Source organism: Marmota monax, unplaced genomic scaffold, assembly GCF_021218885.2.
Source record: "Marmota monax isolate L192 unplaced genomic scaffold, Marmota_monax_Labrador192_F-V1.1 WCK01_AAM20220418_F8-fsc00127, whole genome shotgun sequence".
NCBI classification, from domain to species: domain Eukaryota; kingdom Metazoa; phylum Chordata; class Mammalia; order Rodentia; family Sciuridae; genus Marmota; species Marmota monax.
The window spans coordinates 2,480,132-2,500,663 of NW_026692894.1; the positions used below are offsets into that span (position 1 = coordinate 2,480,132).

Sequence of the window (20,532 nt, forward strand, 5' to 3'; positions counted from 1 at the left end):
GTTGCTTCATCTGTAAAACTTACAAACTTATTCATGGCTCAAAGAATTCCTGCAAGCATGAAATGAGACAGAGAGCCCTTGGCACAACGATAGGTGCATTCAAGGACCAAATAAATGGTAACTCCCATTGTTACTTTGCAAAGATGGCTTCACTTCCATATGTAAGACCTCTCGCCAGATCTTCACACCCTCTCAATTCCTTCATGGCATGTTCTGTTTTGGTAAATTTCTAGCACAGAGTCTGGCACAAGGAGGAACACAGAAAACATCTGTCGAAGCAGAATTCCGTAGAGAGCTTCTCTGATCCAGAAACCCCAGCCTCGGATAAGCGCCAGGGCTGAGGATGGTATTATGTTCAGCCTCCTCCATGGGAGGCCACCCTTTGGCAAAGAGCCCAGCCTTCCAAACTGGACCTGGGCACTCAAGGCCAAGCAGCTCACCTGTGTCCATAGGAGACGGGGCCAGGGCCCGTGTGCTCTGCAGAGGGTAGGGGTGCTGGCTCAGCCATTCTCCGGCTGTGCAGCCCTCTCCCCCATTCCTCCTCGTGCCAGCTCTGGCTAGCGTGGGCCTCCCCCAGAGGCAGTGTTCCCAGGCTTGAGCAGTAACAGGCTCTCCATTCTTTCCTGCCCTCGGCAGACCTGCCCCCCTCCACTACGACACTGCCTGATGCTCATGGGCAGCTACCCCCAGTCCAAGGGGAAAACACAGGCCTCTTGGGAACCTAGGGAGCAAGCTCAAGGCCTGGTCTGTCCCCTTACCCAGGAGGAAGAGAAATTGGCCTGATTCACTTGCTGAGATAGACTCACAGGGTCACTCACCCTTAGACTGCAAATGTCATTTGGCTTTGGGCATCTTCAACAAACAGTCCTTACTGGCCACACTGTTTTCTCCAAATGAGGGAGAAATCTGACATCTTCCCTTTCCTGATCTTCACTCATTTGGCCAGGTTCCAGCAATGTCCAGATGTCAATCCTCAGCTCCCTGCCTCCAGGGTGACAACCACTGGGTGGAGGGACCGGGGCTATCCCCAAGTTCAAGGCTTGCTGCCCACTGGGGATCCCAGCCCCCACCTCCGTCTCCTTCTCACATTTGCCTGCCGGATCCCACTGGCGAGAATCACCAGCACTCAACCCTACATCTGCCATCTCCAATCCAGGGAGGAAGAAGCAGCATGAGAATCTTTCACTTACCAAGTTCATCGAGCTATTTTCCAACTTTCTTTTTAGGGATCCTGAGCTCAGTCCTCAAGAATGATCCTCTTATGTCCCAGAGCCAGAGCTGGGCAGTAGGAACCCGGGGCCACAGTAGGAGTCCTTTCGTGGACATGGATTTCTGGTAGTGTGCACTTGATTCAAAGCAACCCCCGCCTCCTCCTCTGGAAGCTCCAGCTCTCAAATCAAGCCCAGGAGGGTCCCAGCTGCAGCCCAGGCAGCACCCAGCAGGGGAGGCAGGGCTGGCTGTCAGAGTAGCACAGAATCCAGCTGTCTTTCTTAAAGGGAAAGCCTGCTGGAGAGAGTCTGCAGGGGGGTGGAAACCTAGGAAGGAGGGAGGAAGGAAGAGAGGGAGGGTGAGCCAGCATCCTCCAGGGAAAAGCTCCGAACAAGCTCCAGGACCCTGACTTGGCACGAGCCTGGTCCTGAGGACTCACAAACTTGTCTATCTTCCATACGTGCAGAACAGGGGCAGAGAGCCCCTTCTCCAGGAGTGGGTTTGACCACTGCAGAGCCTAGTCGGAGCTGGACTCACCCAGGCAGTGCATCACTTACCTGGTAACAAATATGAATGACTCACAGTGTCCTAAGGGCTCTGCAGGAAGAAGCAGGAACTTCAGGAGGTAGCTACCACTATTGGTGGTAGTCATTGTTCCCATTTTATAGATGAGGAAGCTGAGGCCTAGTGAATGCCAGTCCCACAGGAAATGAGTGGGCACGTTAGGACTGAATAAGAGCCACTATACTGGGTGTCAGCCACTAAGCTTCTTGGAAGAGCCACACAGTGTGAGAGCCACACTATGTCAATCTGCAACTACAGCTGAAATACCCACCAGGATCAAGTTCAGGCCTTAGGACAGGGGACATTCAGGATAAGGTGTCTGCCCTCAAAATGCTCAGTGGAAGGAAATCCCCTGCCCCCAATGCTGACACCCACTTTGTCTGGAGAGTGGAATTACTTATGCTTTTTATTTTTCATCTTTATAGTTTTCTGCATCTTCCACATTCCCAAATAAGCAGTTATTCTTTAGAAAGAGTAAAAAAAAAAAAAATAATAAAGCTTCCAAATCCTATCTCCCATTCAAATGTTTCAAACAATCCAGACTATATCAAGAAGGGGCAGTATTCTTCAAGGAAGTTCTAAGAGGCAGGAGAGACCAAAATTAACACAACAGGGCAACAGAACTGTAATTAAATCTATTTGAGTACAGGTTTACCTATTATAGACCCAGAGGCAGGCTTTGAAGAAAATATAAAAACAAACAAACACCCCCCCCCAAAAAAAAAAACAGGTTTTTTTTTCTTTCAGTCAAAACTGAAAAAAAAATCAAAACCTAGTAATTAAAAAAAATGCAATGAAGTCCAAATTCCTCCTATGTTATTTAAGACCCTTCATAATTTGATCTTCAAATCCTTCTGCAGCTTCCCTCCCACACTGTCCCACCCACCCCACCCAGCAACCAGGCCAGACTACCAGAGGTTTCCATGAGCCTATCCAGTTTTCTGCCATTTGTTCAACCGGTGCCTTCTGCCAGGGACGCCCTCTCTTTCCTCCTCTAAAGACTTTGATGCCTTTCAAGACCAGGCCCAATTCACTGCTGCTATGGAGCCTTCTAACCCAGCAAGCAGAAATGATTGCTCCCTTCTCTGAGCTCCCCAAAGCTTTGCCCTGGCCCATGGTCTGAATGTTTGTGTCTCCCCAGAATTCACATGTTGAGGCCTATTCCCCCATATGATGGCATTAGGCAGTGGGGCTTTGGGGAGGTGGTCAGGTCATGAGGGTGGGGCCCTACTGAATGGGACTAGTGCCCCTAGGTAGGACACCCCATAGAGCTGCTTCACCCCTTACCCATGTAAGGACATAGTGCAAAGATAGCCATCTAGGAACCAGAAAGCAGACCCTTACCAGATATCAAATCTGCTGCTGCCTTCATCAGGGACCTCCCAGCCTCCAGAACTGTGGGAAACCTGTTCATTGTGTGAGTCTGCCAGTCTCTGGTATTTTGTTGCAGCAGCCCAAACCGACTAAGACACCATCCAGAGCATGATAGTAGAGCTCTCACCACACTATATTCCGATTAGATTAGTGCCTTTGGTCACTTTGCTATCCCCTGCACCTAGCACCCAACATTGGTGAAATAAAACAGCACATGATAATAACAGTTGTTATTGTTTGAGGTCAAGTGTGGATTTGCAGCACTTCATCACACATCTTCTCATTTGAACTTCATGTCACTGGGTGGAAATCAGAAGCATCAATTATGACTATTAGTGTTTGGGAGTTCTTGCAACTCTGACCTTTGAATGTTAGGTTTACCCAAAATGGCACTGAAAGGCTGGCAAGGTCCCCTTTTAGCTCAGCCAGATCATTGCCATCTTGCCCTCCACCTCCTCATGCCTCCCAGTGCTCTGACTCAACATACCCTTGCCCTCAACTCCCTCTCCAGCCAGGCAGAGGCACAGTGGGCACCAGGGTGATCCTTCCTGGCTGGTGCATACCATGTGGTCTCTTGGCTGGGGTGTGCAGCAGGTCAGGGTGCTAATGAGGCCACAGCTTCAAATTAGAACCCAAAGCAATTCTGCCACCTTCATGAAGGAAGACCCTGCTACCAGAATCCTCTCAGCTGGACCAAATCAGGCAGCCAGTGCACAAGCCCTGGCATCGGGGCCACCCGGACAGGGTGTGGACCAAAGGCATACAAAATGCCAGAGCTAGGAGGAAAATTCTAGATCACATTGCTCCAACTCTTCCCTTGTCAGCCAGGAAAACCAGAGTCCAGACTGGGAAGGAACTTGTCAAAAACACAGAATGAGACAGTGGCAGGATGACAGCTGGCTCCTGAGCCCTTTCCGATGAGTCTGATCCAAGCAGGAAAAGTCAAGTTCAAGGGATGGAACCCAAAGTAAACCACAAAGACCAAATTAATTAGCAAAGCATTCTTTAATGACACCAATGATATAAATGATTCTTGGATACAACACCCCACAGAGAGAACTTGGAACGAGATCAGGACAAAACAGAGGAAGATGTTCAGTAATAGTAATCAAATTAGTCACCAGGGAGGCCAAGCCACGTCCTACCCCATCTCCTTCCTTTCCATCTCCTACAAATAAAAGGAGGGCATGTGGGTCTAAGGTGAGGGCTCGTTCTGCATCCACCAAGCAGCAAGCATTTCAAATGGGGATACCACAGAGTGATGCTTTCCTTCATCCTCAGATAAAATTATTTATAGTTGTGCTAGTTATTGATCCTCAACCCTAGCTCCAGGCACGTGTCAGAAAATACTTCCTGGCCAGTCTGTTTTTGAGGGTGGCCACAAGGTTAATTCGGGTCCATGAGCTAAAAGTAGAAATCAAATGTTGTGATGGTTAATTTTATGCGTTAGCTTGGACAGGCCATGGAAACAGATATTTGGTCCAACATGAGTCTAGATGTTTCATGAAGATGATTTTTTTAGATGAGATCTACATTTACATCAGTAGACTTTGCATAAAGTAGATCACCTGCCATAATGTGTCCATCCAAACAGTTGAAAACCTCAAAAGACCGAGGGTCCCCCAAAGAAGAAAGATCTCACCCCCACCTTGCCTTCAGACTTAAGCTGCAACATGAGCTCTTCCCTGCTGGCCTGCAGGTTCTTAGTGGTCTAGAGCTTTTAGTCAGCAGGACCAGGCTCTCTTTTCCTCTAGCCCAGGCAACATTAGCATCTGAGGTGACATCAGTTCTGCCAGCCTGGGTTCCTTGGTGACTAGAATGAGCACAGCAGAGCCCCTCTGCCTCTGCTGACCAATAATAGGTAGCCTGAATAAGAAATAAACTCCTGTTATCCTAAGCTGTCGGAATGTGGAAATTGTATGTTATCAAGCATAATCTAGTTTAGACTGACTGAAGCGCTGGCTGTTCAACTTGGATTTGAGATGCTAGAGTGGAGGAGACACATCCACAGAACTAATAGAACCATAAAAGGATTTGGATACTGGTGTCCCATTGAGAGTCACAGTTATTTATCTTGGGGTCCTGGGAGTCTTTATCCAGAATCCAACCACAGATGTGTAAATGCATTAAAGGTACAATCTCACTAGCGAAACTTCCCTAGAAAATGTTCAGAGTTCTGCTGAGGAATCTGACCTGGACCTGGAATGGGAAGCTCTCCAAAGAACAAAAGTTTCCACTATGGCAACAGGAATGTTAAACATGATTAAGGAAAAAAAAAAAAATCTCAGTACTAGAAATGCAATGTGAGTATTTATAAGCCAAAAAACCAAAGGCCATTCATTCCCTGGTGCCTGTGATGTTTCCTGCTCCATGGGGAGGGTCAAGAGGACTGGAGAGGGTCCAGAGCAAGATGTCCTTTGCTCAGATGCAGACGGGTGACATGTGGAGCCTTTGAGGAAATGCAATTACACAGCGCTGATGGTTCCCCCTGAAAATCCAGGGTGAGCCAGAGACTGCTGGGACTCTGTTATCTCTCTTGTCAATAGATACACCCAGTCTTCTGACCTTAAATACACTGCAGAGATAAACTCTGGGGCAGAATAAGATGTTCTGAGCTTAAACTATTACAGGAAGCATTTAGCTTAGTGGCTGTCAATGGGGTGTATTCCCCACCCCACAACCTACCTCCAGGGGACATTGGGTGATTTGGGGAAATGTCTTGGGTTGTCACAACTGGACAATGCTATTATCATCTACTGGACACAGGACAGGAATGCTACTGAACATTGGACAGTACACAGCATGGTCCCACACCACAAAGAATTATTTGGCCTAATACCAAGGTTAAAAAAAACCCTGGTTAAAACAAATGGCTAGTTATGTGGGTATGGAGGGTTAGAATAAAGGGCAGGAAGAACATTGACAGAGTGATGGAAAAATTACAGATAAACCAAAACTCTACCACCAGAGCACTTTGAGGGTTAGCCCAGTTCGTATCTATAGAGAACTAAATTTCACCGCTGCTCTCTTCTTTCTGTGCAGGAGGAATGCCGCTCAGGAATCAGATGGGGATGGTCCATTATCTGGAAGATGTCTTTAGATTTGCAAAGTGAAGCAAGAAGCGGAGTTGAGGAGTGGGGCTGGGGAATAAAAGAGCCCAACTGCTCAGCATGATCCAGAGAGGGGACTCATTTGTTTGGGGTTTTGTCCAGCACCAAGGGAGAGAGGAAGAAGGCCAGATGACATGACTTTTGGCCAAGCAATCTCTTTTAGAACAAGGATGTCTAGTATTCAGTTTCAAATTGTTTGCCTTATTGTAATGTAAACACCATCAGTCTCCCCAGAGCTTTAAAGTTGACCATGTTCACAAAGTCCTTGTGCAAATGTGTGTGTGTGTGTGTGTGTGTGTGTGCAGGCAAGTATGCACATAAGTTAGGGGCTGGAGGCTAGATCCCACAAATGGGTCAGCATAATGCAAAAGAGAGTTGTTTTGCATGAAACTGATAATAGCACATGACATTCACCATGGACTTCCTATGTGCCAGGCACTGTGCACATGCTTACCATGCCCAGTCTCACTGAGCACTTACAGTGGCCTAAGGGGGACATCATTAGTATCCCATGTTAAGGAGATGAGGTCTTGGAAGAGGGAATCTAAGGCTCTCACGCTGGGGTACCCACACACTGAGTGAGCCAGGGAAGCAGAACAGAAGCCCAAGTATTCCGGCTCCAGAGTCCATGTTTTTAACTTCTGGGTCACCCTGCTTGTGATCAAGGGCTAATTAATACACCTAACTCATTGGATGGAAATGGGAACTCAGAGCTAGAGATGACATGAAAAATCTCAACCACCATCTCTTTGAGATCTTAAGACCAGTGGTTCTTAGACTTCAGCGGGTGCCAGACTCTCTTCCATAGGAGTCTGATCAAGCTCATGCTGTTGGGCTGCATCTCTAGAATTTGATTCAGGAGTCTAGAGTGGCCCAAAATTGTCACTTCTACCAAGTTCCCAAGTGATGTTGAAACCACTGGTTTCAGAGCACCCACAATTTAAGAACCACTGCCCTCTGCTTGTTGGGGGTTGGATTCAGCTCGCTTATTCTAAATCTCTAAGAGAGGGCTCCTAAGGTGACATGTGGCTACAATATCAACTATTGAATGGCTCCAAACTGGAGCAGACTAATACTGAAAAGCATGGGGAGTGGCGGGTGGAGAATGAGTGTTGTGTGAAATTCAGCCTGGAAAACTTCCTGGAAGAAGAATCAAAGGGTAGAGGCACACTAGGATTACTGAGTCCTTCAAATGTGTTTGGTCCACATTCCAGACAGCAGGGCTTAAGCAATGGAGCTCCCTCCCTTGGGGAAGCACACTTTATTCAGATGACCTATCCTGGTTGGAACTGCTAGAAGTGCCCCCTTGTTCGGTGGTGAGTCCATCTGGAAAGTCTTAGCAAAGATTGTGTAATCAGGAGCCCCACTCTTTTCTGGAATGGGAAGGTGTGGTTCAGAGAAAGATGAATGAGTTTAAATGGCCACTCTGCTGCTGTCAAGAGGGACCTGGCTCAAGGGTCTTAATTTTTCTAAACCTGTTTCCAAGTCTGCAAGATGGAGATCTAACCACCTACATCTCAGTTGTAAAACTCAATCCTATATCAAGTGCTCCATTCAATGCCTATTCAACACCAAGACTCAGAAATGGTCTCATTGCTCTATTCAGGGCGGGGACGCAGGTTATGATCAAGGCAAGAGCTTGCTCAGCTGCTGTCCACAGTTCTTGCGGGAGCCATAAGGCGGAATTGTAGGTCCTCTTCATTTGAAAGACCTTCCATCCCCTGGGGTACTCCAGTGTTTCTATTGGATTAATCACATCCTGGTGTTTAAGGATCCTTTTCTCCCCGTTTTGAGTCCTCTCACGACCAACACCTTCCCCACACCAAGCTCAAAACTTCTCTCATTTGCAAAGTTGGTGATGGTAATTTCCAAAGATGGCAAGGTATAAAACCAGAATACAAAGCTGACTCACCTCTGTATATACAAGGTACCTCTTTAAAAATGTATGCAGAGAGAAAAGACTGGAAATGTTACTTGCCAGATGTTAACTGACCTGGGAAAACATGTTCTCCAGGTGTGGTGTTTTGTGACCAGGTGGGAGCTGGGGGCTGAGGGTGGGGAGAGTGAAAAATCCACCCCCCTTCTGGTCCTCTGGTGATGGACTTTAAGGCTAATTTTATTTTTGTCTTCTGCTTCTAGGGGTTTTCTATGATGAACCTGAACTTTTTTATGCTCAAGAGGGAAAACTGCCTAAACAAAACAAAACAAAAAACCCTTCCTATCCTTCTAAAGCTTTTCTTGATTGTAACTCACTCCACATCCACGCTGCTCACCCACCTCACGTGCTTCCTCTTGGTTCTAGTCCTCTGTTTCCAGCCTATGAATCTGCATATGCAGGAGAGGCTGCTTTCTAAAAGTCCTTGAGTAGCTTTCCTCTGCACTGGCCTTGGACCTCTAATAAACTGAGCTGCCCTGCGTGGGAGGAAGTGCTTCCTCACCATGGAAAGACTCCTTGCTCCTAGGAGATCCATGAGCACCCCCAAAATTCACTAGATGGCTCTGCATGCAGTTAGTGGCTCATGCCAATAGGAACTGCACAGATTGTGTCCTGGAGGTGAGAACTGTGTGCATGCACGCACACACATACACCCCAAATCTGCCTCTTTGCTCCTTCTCTGTCCAGAGGAAACGTCATCAGGTTAGAGCCCTCAGAGGAACTGGGAAGGTGAGTTCCCCACTTGGGCTTTGAGAGAGGCTGAGGAGCTGCTGGCAGGTAACTACGAGCCAATCCACTTCCTTCTGACTCTGAAGTCCTGGGCTGCTCCAGGATCCTGTTTCCCAGCGTGAGGAATCCTGCTGTCGTGGTGACACCCACTTTCCTCAAGAATGCTTGGTTTTCAATGAGGGATTCTTGTATATTTGGGATTCTTGGAAACAGGACAAAGACTGATGAATGGCTGGCTCTACCGTAGTTTTGGAAATCCTCTAGTGCTCACAGGATTGGGTGAGGAAGGAGGCAGGAAAGGAAGTTGAGGGTATGTTTGCAACAGAGCCGAGGGTTGGCAGGGTTAACATGCAGGACTAACTAGGTAGTTCAAGTTACCAGCAGTCCACAGTGACTCTGGCCCCACAATGAAGTCACCTTCCATTCTGTGAATAGAGGTGATAGAGACTGAATAATGTTTGTTGAGGCCAGAGAGTCACCACACAGGGGAAGTCAGGAGGTTGGTGGTCGAGTTCATCACAAAGGTTGACAGTAGGGGCAGGACAGTGTGGGCCCTGGGGTCACGGTCACAGTACTGGGAAGCCCCTCAGTACCATTAACTAACTATGTGACTCCAGGCAAGTCTCCTTATCTCTCAGAACCTCAGTTTCTTTTTCTATAAAATGGGTTAACAGCCGCCGTGTGGAGTTGTAGTGAGAATGAAATGTTTGAAAGTGTTCAAGTGTTTAGCCCAGAGAAGTGGGCCCTCAGGAAGGCAGGTACTGATGGAAGAATTTGAAGAGTGGGAGATTAGAAAGCCCTCCATATAGTGGGTCAGCTGCAGTGACATCTCTGGGCATGACTGGGGAATGGGAAGACATAGGTTCCCCCGACTCCCAGAGTTCAAGGCAGTTAAGTTCAAGTTCCCTTCCCCGTTCTCTCTCTAGGGCCTCAATTTGTTCTACACCACCCCACTCCACACCCCTACCACACAAATGCATCCTCTGCCATTTCAGCTGCTCAGGTGCAGAGTGTGGACATGTGGGCCCCAGACCTCCAGAATGAAGTCATAGAGGGTTCACAGGGGTCATGAGTCCATCCAAGTCTTCAGCTTAACACTGCTGGGAAGCCTGCAGGCTCCTCAGGACACATCAGGCAAACTCCCAACCCTGCTGTCTAGGAGCTGTTCTTTAGCCATTCTGGAGGAAGCCAGGCCTGAGTTACTACAGCCCCCCAAGAGCCCCAGTGACCTGAGCAAACAGATCACAGCCGAGGGTATTCTCAGTCCAACTCAGAAGACCAAACACAGATTAAAGACCTAAGAATACAGAAACACAAAGAGAAAGAAATAGCTTTCTTTCAAAAGAGCAGAGGGCTCATGGGGCGATTTAAGGAATCCACATTCCCTGAGGTTCATCTGGAGAGACTTTCCAGCCAGGATGGTCCTGGGCAGAGCTACCCTATGGTGCCACCCACGAGCTCTCCCCAACAGTCCTCTCATTTTCCCTGCGGCCTGTCTGAAGGAGAACAGGCACTTTTTTCCTGAAATAGTGAATTTACATAACCTCTCCATGGTAGCGATGCTCAGGGTGGCTCTAGTTACAGCAACGGTTTAAGGACTAGAGGGCTTGCGATGGCAGAGGCAGAGAGAGAAAACAAAACACGCTCCACATGAGGTTCTCATTTTCTTTAGCCACGTGAGAATGGCCCTGTGGATCCAGCTATAAATACCCAGCTGCCATTGCCACAGGATGGAAAATCACAACACACACACACACCAACACACACACACACACCCCACACATGACAAGTCCCTTCAAACAGTTCACGGGCTTAAGAATGCACATCAATGTTTCTAAGAATATCCTCCTTGAGAGGAGGCCATGCTGGACTCCCCTGCTCTGGTGGGCTAAGGAGTCCACAGATGTCCTTGGCTGCAAACAGCCCTCCCCGCCATAGCAGGTGGAAGGTGGAGCTGCCTCACCCCCTAGACCTAGCCCAAGTACACCAGTGCCCACCAAACGGGACTGAGGCAAAGCCCTTGAAGGGAAATGAAGAGCACTTCAGCGAGGTTGGGTCCTCAGCAGAGCTGAGGATGCGCATGCGCAGTTTATTGACCTCAGCACACCCTGAACCAGGCAGGGGGAACCAGAGGGCAGGGAAGAGCTGACTTCAGCCTGTCTTCGCAGAGCTCCGGAGGGTGAAGTGCATGTTTGCTCATAGGGGCAACGGAGCAGGGCTTCTGTCCCCTTCATCTTCAGTTAGTGGCGCAGGATGCAGGCAAGACGCAGGCAACTAGAGCGAAACTCCCAGGCACCTCTCATGGAGGGATGCTGTAAGCCAAGGGTAGTCCACCAGGTGTGTGCCATGGCCAGAGTAACCGGCGACGGGGGGATCTAGCCTCAGGCACCAACTGCATCTTCTACCTGGGGTCTCTGAGCCGCAAGTGGTTTGTGGCTTATCATTGGCATTTTCTATTGATTATAAAGCTTTTTGTTTTGCTTTGTTTTGATTTTGTTTTACCTGGGATGCTTTCAGAATCCACCGGTGGAAGAAAGAAGCAAAGGTTTGATCAATGTGGCACGCAATGCTGATTGCCCCCTCTATCTTTGTCTCTCCTTTTGCCATACTAATAGATCCTTGCCTCTTGTATGAAAAAGTAACATGCCCAGTTAAAAAATGTTCTGCTTCCCTCTAGACTCTGTTGCAGTTTGGGACGTCTATGGAATAGTTCTGGCCAATTTCTGGACAGGCTTTGCATAAAAGCTTGTTAAAGAAGTAGCTAGTGTGTACCTTCTGTGCTTCATAATATTCTTTTTTAAAATACCTTTGTTTTACATTTATTGTTATGTGGTACTGAGGATTGAATCCAGGGCCTCACACATGCTAGGCAAGCACTATACCACTGAGTTACAACCTCAGCCTCATAATATCCTTTCTTCCTACCTGAAATGCAGATGTGAACATAGAGGTGATGCATTCGTCTTGTAACCATGAAACAATGCACAGACAAAAGTCTCATTCTTTAGAGTGCAGCTCAGAGACAACAATCTCATTCTAAAGAAGGCTGAAGCAGAGAGAGATCCCTAGATGACACTCAAACCACTCTACCAACTTTGAACGGTGTCTGCTGAACTCACTGTATAAGCTACATGGGGTAACTTATACAATAAAAACAAAACAAAACAAAAACCTAGATGACAGAGAAACTCTGAAGTTCCTTCTCCATGTAGCTGAACACAAATTGTAACTGATACAAACCTCAAAAACTAGTTCTGCAGGGTGTCCCAGGAAAAAAGTTCTTTGGATAAATAAATGGGGGAGTGCTATTTAGACAATTTGAAACCAGTTTATTACCGCAGTGCTTCTCTGAGCACTGTGGCTCTGCAGGGGTAAGAGGAGGGGAGACAGAGGGTGTTGCTCAAATGTCTTAACCACAAATGTTTTGTTGTATTTTTTTTTTCCCCTCTAGGACCATTGTGAGAACCTGGCATTCTCTCAAACACAGTTTGGAAAGCACTACAATAGATGACCTCTTTAGATTTATTTGCCTCCTAAACCTTTTATGACTTTCCACCTAGAGGGGACCAAGCAGACGGGTCCTGAGTGTGAGTCCAGGAACTGAGGCCTGTGACGTTGGTCAGAAAAGGGCAACGAATAGAGAATTCACAGAGTCAAGCGAGGGGCCGAGGCTCCTGGATTTTTGGAGTGTTTACTCCTCTTTCCAAGACATGGTTGGCATTTACCTTCAGAAAAGAAAAACAATAATGTTGATAACAACCAGAATTCCCGGAGCACTTCCGATTCTGTGTGAGATATTGTCCCTCACATGCCATCCTCCCGGTCACCCAATGAGCAATGCACCTTCATTTCACCCATTCTACAGGTGAGGAACCTAAGGCCTACTGAGAGAGGTCAAGTGACTTATCTAAGGTCACACAGCTACTACATATAGAACAGGGACTCTCTGCCTCCAAAGTTCACCAAATTGAATGGCTCATTCATTCACCTTTCTTTGTTTGTATATATGAACCCTTTTCTTGTTGCTAAGTTGTTTTTCAAGTGACTCTTTGGTGTGTACAGCGTGATTCACTTAATGGACTGGGAATTCTTGAGGGCAACCCCTGGACTCCCCCAGGAGCTCAGAAATATTATTTGCTTCCTCTATGTTTTGCCATTGTGCTTAGAGACTGAGTCTCCACCATGCAGGGACACTCTTTCAAGGTTGCCTTTCTGGCACAAGACGTGCTTGGGCAAGCCTTGGGGCGAGAGTAATGTGTTGCCCATCACAGTAGAGCCGGGAGGAGGCTGGCAGGGTGAGTCCAGGCAAGAGCATCCTCGGTGTCATGTCCTTACTCTTCGGAACTCCTATGATCACCATAATGTATGCCACTTGGCCTGGGAGTGGGTCAGGTCTCCAGTCCACAACCTGACACCAGAGACCACCAAGCCCAGCCACGCGAAGGAACACACATCCACTCTATGGATTGCCAAGTATTTAAAGCACAACCAATACTGGATCTTCAGACCTCACTCAAAACACCTGCCTTTTCAACAGCAAACAAAGCCCCGGATCCATCACCACAGGGTGAATCCACAGACCCCTCTTTTTAGATGCAAGGCATATGAAATAGATACGGCACCAGCTACCCTCCGCTTGCCCTCTGCACCTGCTCCCTGCTTTCCTCCATGCTCCTGGCCCCGGAGACTCACCTGTATGAAATGGATCACCCAGATGCTTGGGCTTTTGGTGCCCAGTGGGACTTGGCCAGTGGCAAGCAAGAGCAGTTAACTGGACAGTAGGAGGAGAGGCCCTCGGGGGGTTCTTCCACGTCACCTTCCCTATCTGCTGAGCCACAGCACCTGCCAAGTGGCCCCACTTCCATGGCTTTGGCTGGCATGGGACTCTGATGACTGGCTCCCTTCCCCTGCCCCTCCCTCAGGTACAGGCTTGGTAACCGCTTCCTGGAGTTGCCTATCCCTGGGTGCCACACTGTCGCCTCTCCTCCCTGATCTGTCCATAGCCCTTTTGTTACATTTTGATCAGTCATACCCTTTGGGAGCGGGGACTCTTTCCTACCTGGATCGGCTGATAGAGACTACAACAGACCTTCTCAGAGCAACCTGCTCCCAGGATTTGCTCCAACACGTCCCCATTTCCTGTGATTTTCCTCTTTTTAATTAAGGTGAATCATATGCTGCAGAAACAAGCGGGATGCCAACAGGAAAGCCACCCACAACCCCAGTCTGCAGTGCAGGTGCCATACAGTTGGACAGGGGCTCCCTGTGATGGAACTGGGAGGTGAGGTTCTAAAGGCTGGGTCAAGGACAGAGGCTGCACAGTGGAGGATTGATGGGGCGCTCGAGGCCCACACAGTGTCACCTGGGTTGGGCTCAGACCAGATTCCCAGGGACAGGGGCTATAATAAAGCGTGAGGCACACACCTGAGCTAACCCCCCTGCTTTTCACTTTGGTGTCCAGAGGAGAAACAAGCATGGCAGGTGCCCTCAAGCAGGAGCAAAGCTATTCCCAGCAGCGGGCACTTTCCCACTCCAGGGCAGGATGTTGACAAAAGACCCGAGTCCCCGCTGGCTGCCTGTGAATTAAAGTCCAAGGGAGGGAGAGCTTCATGGAGACCGGGCAGTTCTGGTGGGAGGAGGAGATCCTTCCCTCCTGAGGCACCTGAGACCATGGCTCATTGTTATGGTCACTTTCTAGCACGTGCAAGAAATTCCAGAAACTCCCAAGGAAGGGCCTGGGGAGAGGTGGTTGCAGCGATCTGCACTATGGGAACGAGCCCGAGAAAGGCTGTGGGTTTCTGTTACGATGACCCTGTTTTGTCTTTCCACCAACATTTCCAAAGTATGATCCCAACAAATCCACAAGTCAGAAAAAAAAATAAATAGGACAAGATTTTTTGTTCAGAAACAGCAATGACCATGCACGTGTGGCCTATTTAGAGATGTCACATCTACCTAAAATGTCCCGGATGAACCTGGAGCAAGGGGAACAGCTTCATGTTTGCTCTTCAGCGTGTCTCTCTGCCCATAGGCAGAGGAGATGGATTAGGAGTTGTGCCTGTGTCTAAAAATTAACTTTTTAAAAACTAAAATATATTTTAGATAATTAAAAAATATAGTAAAATAAACATTTGTGTACCTATCACTCAGGAGCAGAAATAAAATATTACAGATATAAATACCCCTCCCAAGCCTTTCTTGCTCCTTCCCTAGAAGAGGCCAACTCACTAATCTGTGGTTATTCCCAAACATGATTTTATACTTTAATCACACATTGAACTATTTGCAAGTAAGAGTATTATTTTGCATGGTTTTAAACTGAATAGCTATGGCATCCTTCTGCAACTTGTTTTTTGCACTTAATTGTTTCTGAGAGTACAACCTCATGGGCGCATGTCTTTCTAGAACCCTCAATTTTCCCACCGTATTCCATTATTTGTGTGTATCAAATTATTTAACCAGTCTTCTTGTTGATGACAGATATCTGGGTTGCTTTTTAACTTTTAAAAAACCATGCCGTAGCCTGGCACAGTGGCTCATGCCTATAATCTGAGCAGCTCGGGAGGCTGAGGCTGGAGGATCATGAGTTCAAAGCCAGTCTCAGCAAAAGTCTCAGGCGCTAAGCAACTCAGTGAGACCCTATCTCTAAATAAAATACAAAATAGGGCTGGGGACGTGGCTCTGTGGTTGAGTGCCCTCAAGTTCAATCTCTGGTACCAAAAAAAAAAAAAATGCCATAGTGAATATTCTTGAACATATCTCATTTTCCCACGTGTTAGAATTTCTCTAGTCTTACACAGAAGTGAAATTGCTGGGTCATAGGATAAGTGTATCTTCAATTTTCTTAGCTAGTACCCAATTGCCCTCTGAAATGTCCATATCAGTTTAATTTTACCCACAGTGAAAAGCGGTTATTTTTGGCTTGACAGCTAATATAATGAACATAAGGGTTTTTTTCCAATATGAAGAATATAAAACTGAATCTCCTTGTGATTTAATTTATGTAGTTCCCTGATTCCAAGGAAAGTATCTTTTCATAGGCTTATCATTTCAATAGACTTATCTTTCAATAGGCTTACCTTAATATTAGAACCATATTCCCATGTGTTGAGAAACCAAAAGAACTTTTAATTTGTAAAAGTTGGACAGGGTTGGGCATCTCCTCACTTCTCCACTGGAACACTTGGGGATGGGGAAGAGCTGTAGACGGATGCAGAGGGAAGCCTTCCTTGCATACTGGTTGTGAGTCTTTGAATGAGCCATGAGATTAGGGAGGAAGCAGTGATTCCCACAGTCCCCAGGCAATGGGGCAGGGATACCATTTTTAGATGTTGTTGATGTTGTCTAAAAAGAGTTCTGAACGTTTTCATTGTGCACCTTTACCTGAAAGATACAAAACCTGTGGACCTCACAAACCACTGACCCATCTTCCTGCTGCAGAAAGCACCATGTATTTACCTTCCCAGCAGTGAAGACACTCCATAATGTCTTCACACACCCCAAAACTCTTAAATGTAATATAAATCCCTCAACTTTGAGCATTCCTCTCTCATAAACATTCATCAGATGGGATAGTATTCTTCCTTTCTAGATCTTTCCACTATGATACTGCTGAGAACCTTGGGGATTTGTCTATGTGTAAGTCCCTGGCACAACGATGGTGGCAAATGGGTGAACCAGTTTGGAAGTGCATGAGAGCGGAGATTACATGTTATTCAATTTCCTAGTTCCAAGAGCACTCTATTTCTTTAGGGATTGGAGTTCTTCTATACTGAGTCTTCTTCAAGCTTTAACATCAGGGTAATGATGAAAACGAAAGACCCTTCTTGCTCAGGATATAAAGATCTCTAAAATATATACCTTGGAGCTGGGTACAGTGGCACATGTCTGTAATCCCAGCAACTTGGAAGGCTGAGGCAGGAGGATCACAAGTTTGAGGCCAGCCTCAGCACTTAATGAGACCCTAAGCAATGTAGTGTCTCAAAATAAACATTTTTAAAAAGGGCTAGAGATGTAGCTCAGTGGTAAATCACTTCTGGGTTCAATCTCCAGTACCCAAAAATAAAAATAAAATATACCATGGGATGCCTCTTTTCCATGAAGCCCTCTCTGACTTTCCCCATCTCAAAACAATTTTTCCTTCTATAGGTACTACATTAGCACCATATAGTACCTAGCATTCCAAGTGAAAAGAAATGATCTGGCAAATAATAATAACAAATATTTAAGGAGTGAACATTTTTCCAGGCACTAAGTACTTTGCATGCCTTAATTTTATCTGCCTTTGTGGGTAGACACTAATTACTATCATATTTTACAGGTGAAAAAACTGAGACTCAGTTTCCAAGGCTACCTCTTATTAAAGTAGTGAAATTTGAATTGGGATCCTAGTAGTCTGATTCCCAGAATCTGAGCTAGAAGCCACGGTGCTATACCAAAGCTACTAAGCCTCCACAGGCTCTCAAATGCTTCTTGCTGTTGTTCCAGTGGAATGCAGCTGTGAACTTAATAAGAAATTAATTATCCTTTGCATCCTTAGCTTGGACACCCGCATCCAATCCCTAAGGCCTTGAAGAATTTGCTGATTCCTCCCTGACTTATTAATAAAATTTCCCAGTCCTGTGGGCTTGCCACACATACACTGTCACTTAAGAGACCAGAGTCCTGGATGTAGGAGAGAGTTTTTATCTCCCTGAGATTCACTCCCAGAGCCTGACTCAACACAAGAGTCTCTTCCACCCAGCACCTTCTCAAATATTTTTGAACAACCCAAACCACTACCAACAGAATCATTCAGTGCTTTGCAGTGCACCAAGCGATTTTCATAAGCATATATTGTTCAGACTCACTTCCATCCTATACCACAGGGATTACTGTCATTCTGTCATTTCCATTTCACACAGGACTAAAACTGAGGCTTAGAAAAGCTCAGTAGCTCATGGAAGGTGGTTCAGCTAACTAGAGGAACGCAAGAGTTCAAACCCAGATCCTCACACCAAGTGCCATGGTATAGCATCATCTGCTACTAATTAAATTGATCACTTTTAATCTTTGTCACTTTGGGTTGTGCATGTGCACACACACACACACACACACACACAGACTTCTCTTCCAGGTCAACGGAACCATAACCAACTAAGAAAAAGAAGAAAGAATCTAAACTAACCTCTTGTTCTATAGGAAGAAAAGAAGGGAGGGAAGGAGGGAGGGAGAGAGGAAGGACCACATTGATAAATGGTGTATACTGTCAGCAAATTATTCCCGAGAGCTAACTCTGTGCCTAAGGTAGGTGCTATAAATGCCACAGTGGCTAAGGCACAGGCCTAGCCTTCTAGAAGCTTCAATGGCAGACAAATCTCAAAGGTGAATGCATCTGTCAAAGGAAGTCCCATTTGAGCCAGGAATGTGTGGAGAGCAGAGGAAGAGCCTCTGTCTGAGCCAAATCCAGAGAAGACTAGAAGTACATGACCTCAGGGCAAACTCCACACCATGTTCTGAAGGAGTTAAAAATGGCCCATTCAGTCTCAGTGACCAGGTCAGTGATGCCCACTCAGACTTCCAGAGAGTAAGCATACATCCCAGCTTACCTGGTAAAGTCTCAATTAACACTATTTCCCTACTGTCCCATCCAGTTAGTGGCCCTTTCACTCTCGAACGAGTCCTGATTCAGACAGCAAATTATGTGGTCTCCCTGGCCTTCCGGGAAATTCATGACTTTCTCCAACAGCCCCTGGGTAGGAAAGCAATTTGGCTTCCCAAGGTCATCGGGTTGCCTTATTCCTGCTCCCTTCTGCAGAACTTGTCATAGTCATCAGGCCAGAGCCCACCCAAGTCCTAAGGGAACAGTCCCTACGTCTGCGTCTTTCTTTACAGTGCTCACCCTGAAACCAAAATGAGTCACCAGGGGTTCCCAAAAGGCATGAGTCTTAGATTTGGGCATCCTGTTTCCTCTCCTGACTGACAGTTTCTTATGTGATCTTTGGAAAATCACTCAAGTTTCCTCATACAACTCTCACTCTCCTTGCCTGTAAAATAAGACCCAACTCGTGGTGCTGCTGTGAGGAGCTGGTGAAGCAGAATAAGTGGAAATGCCTGGAACAGTCCCTTGGATAGAGGACCGAATCATCCAGCAGGTTCCAGAACATGTGAACTCTCAGACAGAAAGGGTGTAGAGGATGGTATCTCACCAGGTCTCAAGCCTCTTCATGACCCAGTTGTACCTGCTTCCTATCTTTAAAGAAAACAGAAAACATGGTAAACCTTTCATAAGAGTGGCAGTACTCCTCAAGCTGAGCATGTACATTTCCAATGATCCAGCAGGTCCCTCCCAGGAATGTACCAACAGAAATGCATCCCTGAGTTTACCCAACGGGTGCACAGGCGTGCACTGCAACACTATTCACAACAGCCCCAAACCTGGAGAACATCTAAATGTCCATCAACAGAAGAATGGATAAAGAGTACTAGATCCATGTAATGGAATATTACACAATAGTGAGAACACAACAATGATGGTGAGCACAAAAAGCCATATGACAAGAATCCCCTGCATGATTCCATTTAAACAAAGTTCAAGAACAGGAGACACTAATCAATAATGTTAGGAGACAGGATTACGGAAGGGCAGTAACCAGAAGCAGGTACAGGGGCCTTCTTGGAGAAGGCATGGAGTAGAGGGAGGAAGGGCTTGGAATGTTCCAATTTTTGAGTAGGGTGCTGGTTACCCAGGTGTCTAGTTTGTGAAATGAGCAATGTCCTTATAAATAGTGTATTTTCTGAATTAGGTTGAACTTCAAAAGAAGTTCATACAAAGTTTTAAAGAGGAAAATACATTTCTTTCTTTGGTAAAGAGTTGAACAGACTAAGTAGGCAGACACTTAGCTTAAACAAGCAGTGGGACACCTTATTTAATAAATGTCTGCTGAGCTCCTGCTGTATGCCAGGCACCCGCAGGGATGGTGGGGAGAAGAGCTGAGGAGACATGGTACCTGTTCTCCATCATCGCCGTCAACAACGTCAACAATTCTTAGTGCTTTATGTGCCAGACACGGCTTTGAGTACCTTCTTCCTTTTCTTTTAAACCACGTAAGGCATTCATTTTATCCACTTAAAACTCATTTTACAGATGGAGAAACTAAGGCACAGAGAGAAGAAGTGATCCGCTCAAGGTCACAGAGAGCAAGAAGTAGAGTCAGCATTAGAAATGAGGCCATCTGAACCCAGGGCCCATGATCTGGAAAAACTGGCCTTACAATGCCTCTCACAGTCATGAAATCCTGTCTGTCCATTGGTTCCATCAGCCCCAGCTTCCACTGAGGCCACCATGGGCATCAGTAACATTACCTCTGTTCGGGGCAGTGCTGATGGTAAATCATCGATTGGGTGTCTTAGAGTGGCGAAGGGGTTTCCAACTCTATCTCTGGGAAAATGCCAGAACAATGCCTCATGGTAGGAGGCAGGCTCATAAATCTATTGATGGAGATGAAAAAAGGAGCGTTAAAATGGCTGGTCCTTCTACTGTCCAAGGTGCACAGAAAACTCTGAATTTGTTTCCAACTAAATGCCAATCTGCCTCTGGCACTGGGAAAATTTTGACACTTCTCCCCACTG

At 46.6% G+C, this 20,532-nt stretch overlaps 1 protein-coding gene across 4 annotated transcripts in view; it reads right to left on the reverse strand.

The window, feature by feature from the left end:
- Daam2 (dishevelled associated activator of morphogenesis 2) overlaps positions 1-20,532 on the reverse strand; it is a 105,706-nt gene that overhangs the window by 74,976 nt on the left and 10,198 nt on the right. For 2 of the 4 annotated variants that reach the window (XM_058581410.1, XM_046450732.2), the window contains exon 1: positions 1,191-1,464. The exons of 1 other annotated variant lie outside the window; for it this stretch is intronic. The gene's annotated coding sequence lies outside the window, so the exon portion shown is untranslated. Of the gene's footprint in view, positions 1-1,190; positions 1,468-20,532 lie in introns of those variants that run through there. One more of the 4 variants, XM_058581408.1, reaches the window with a different exon arrangement.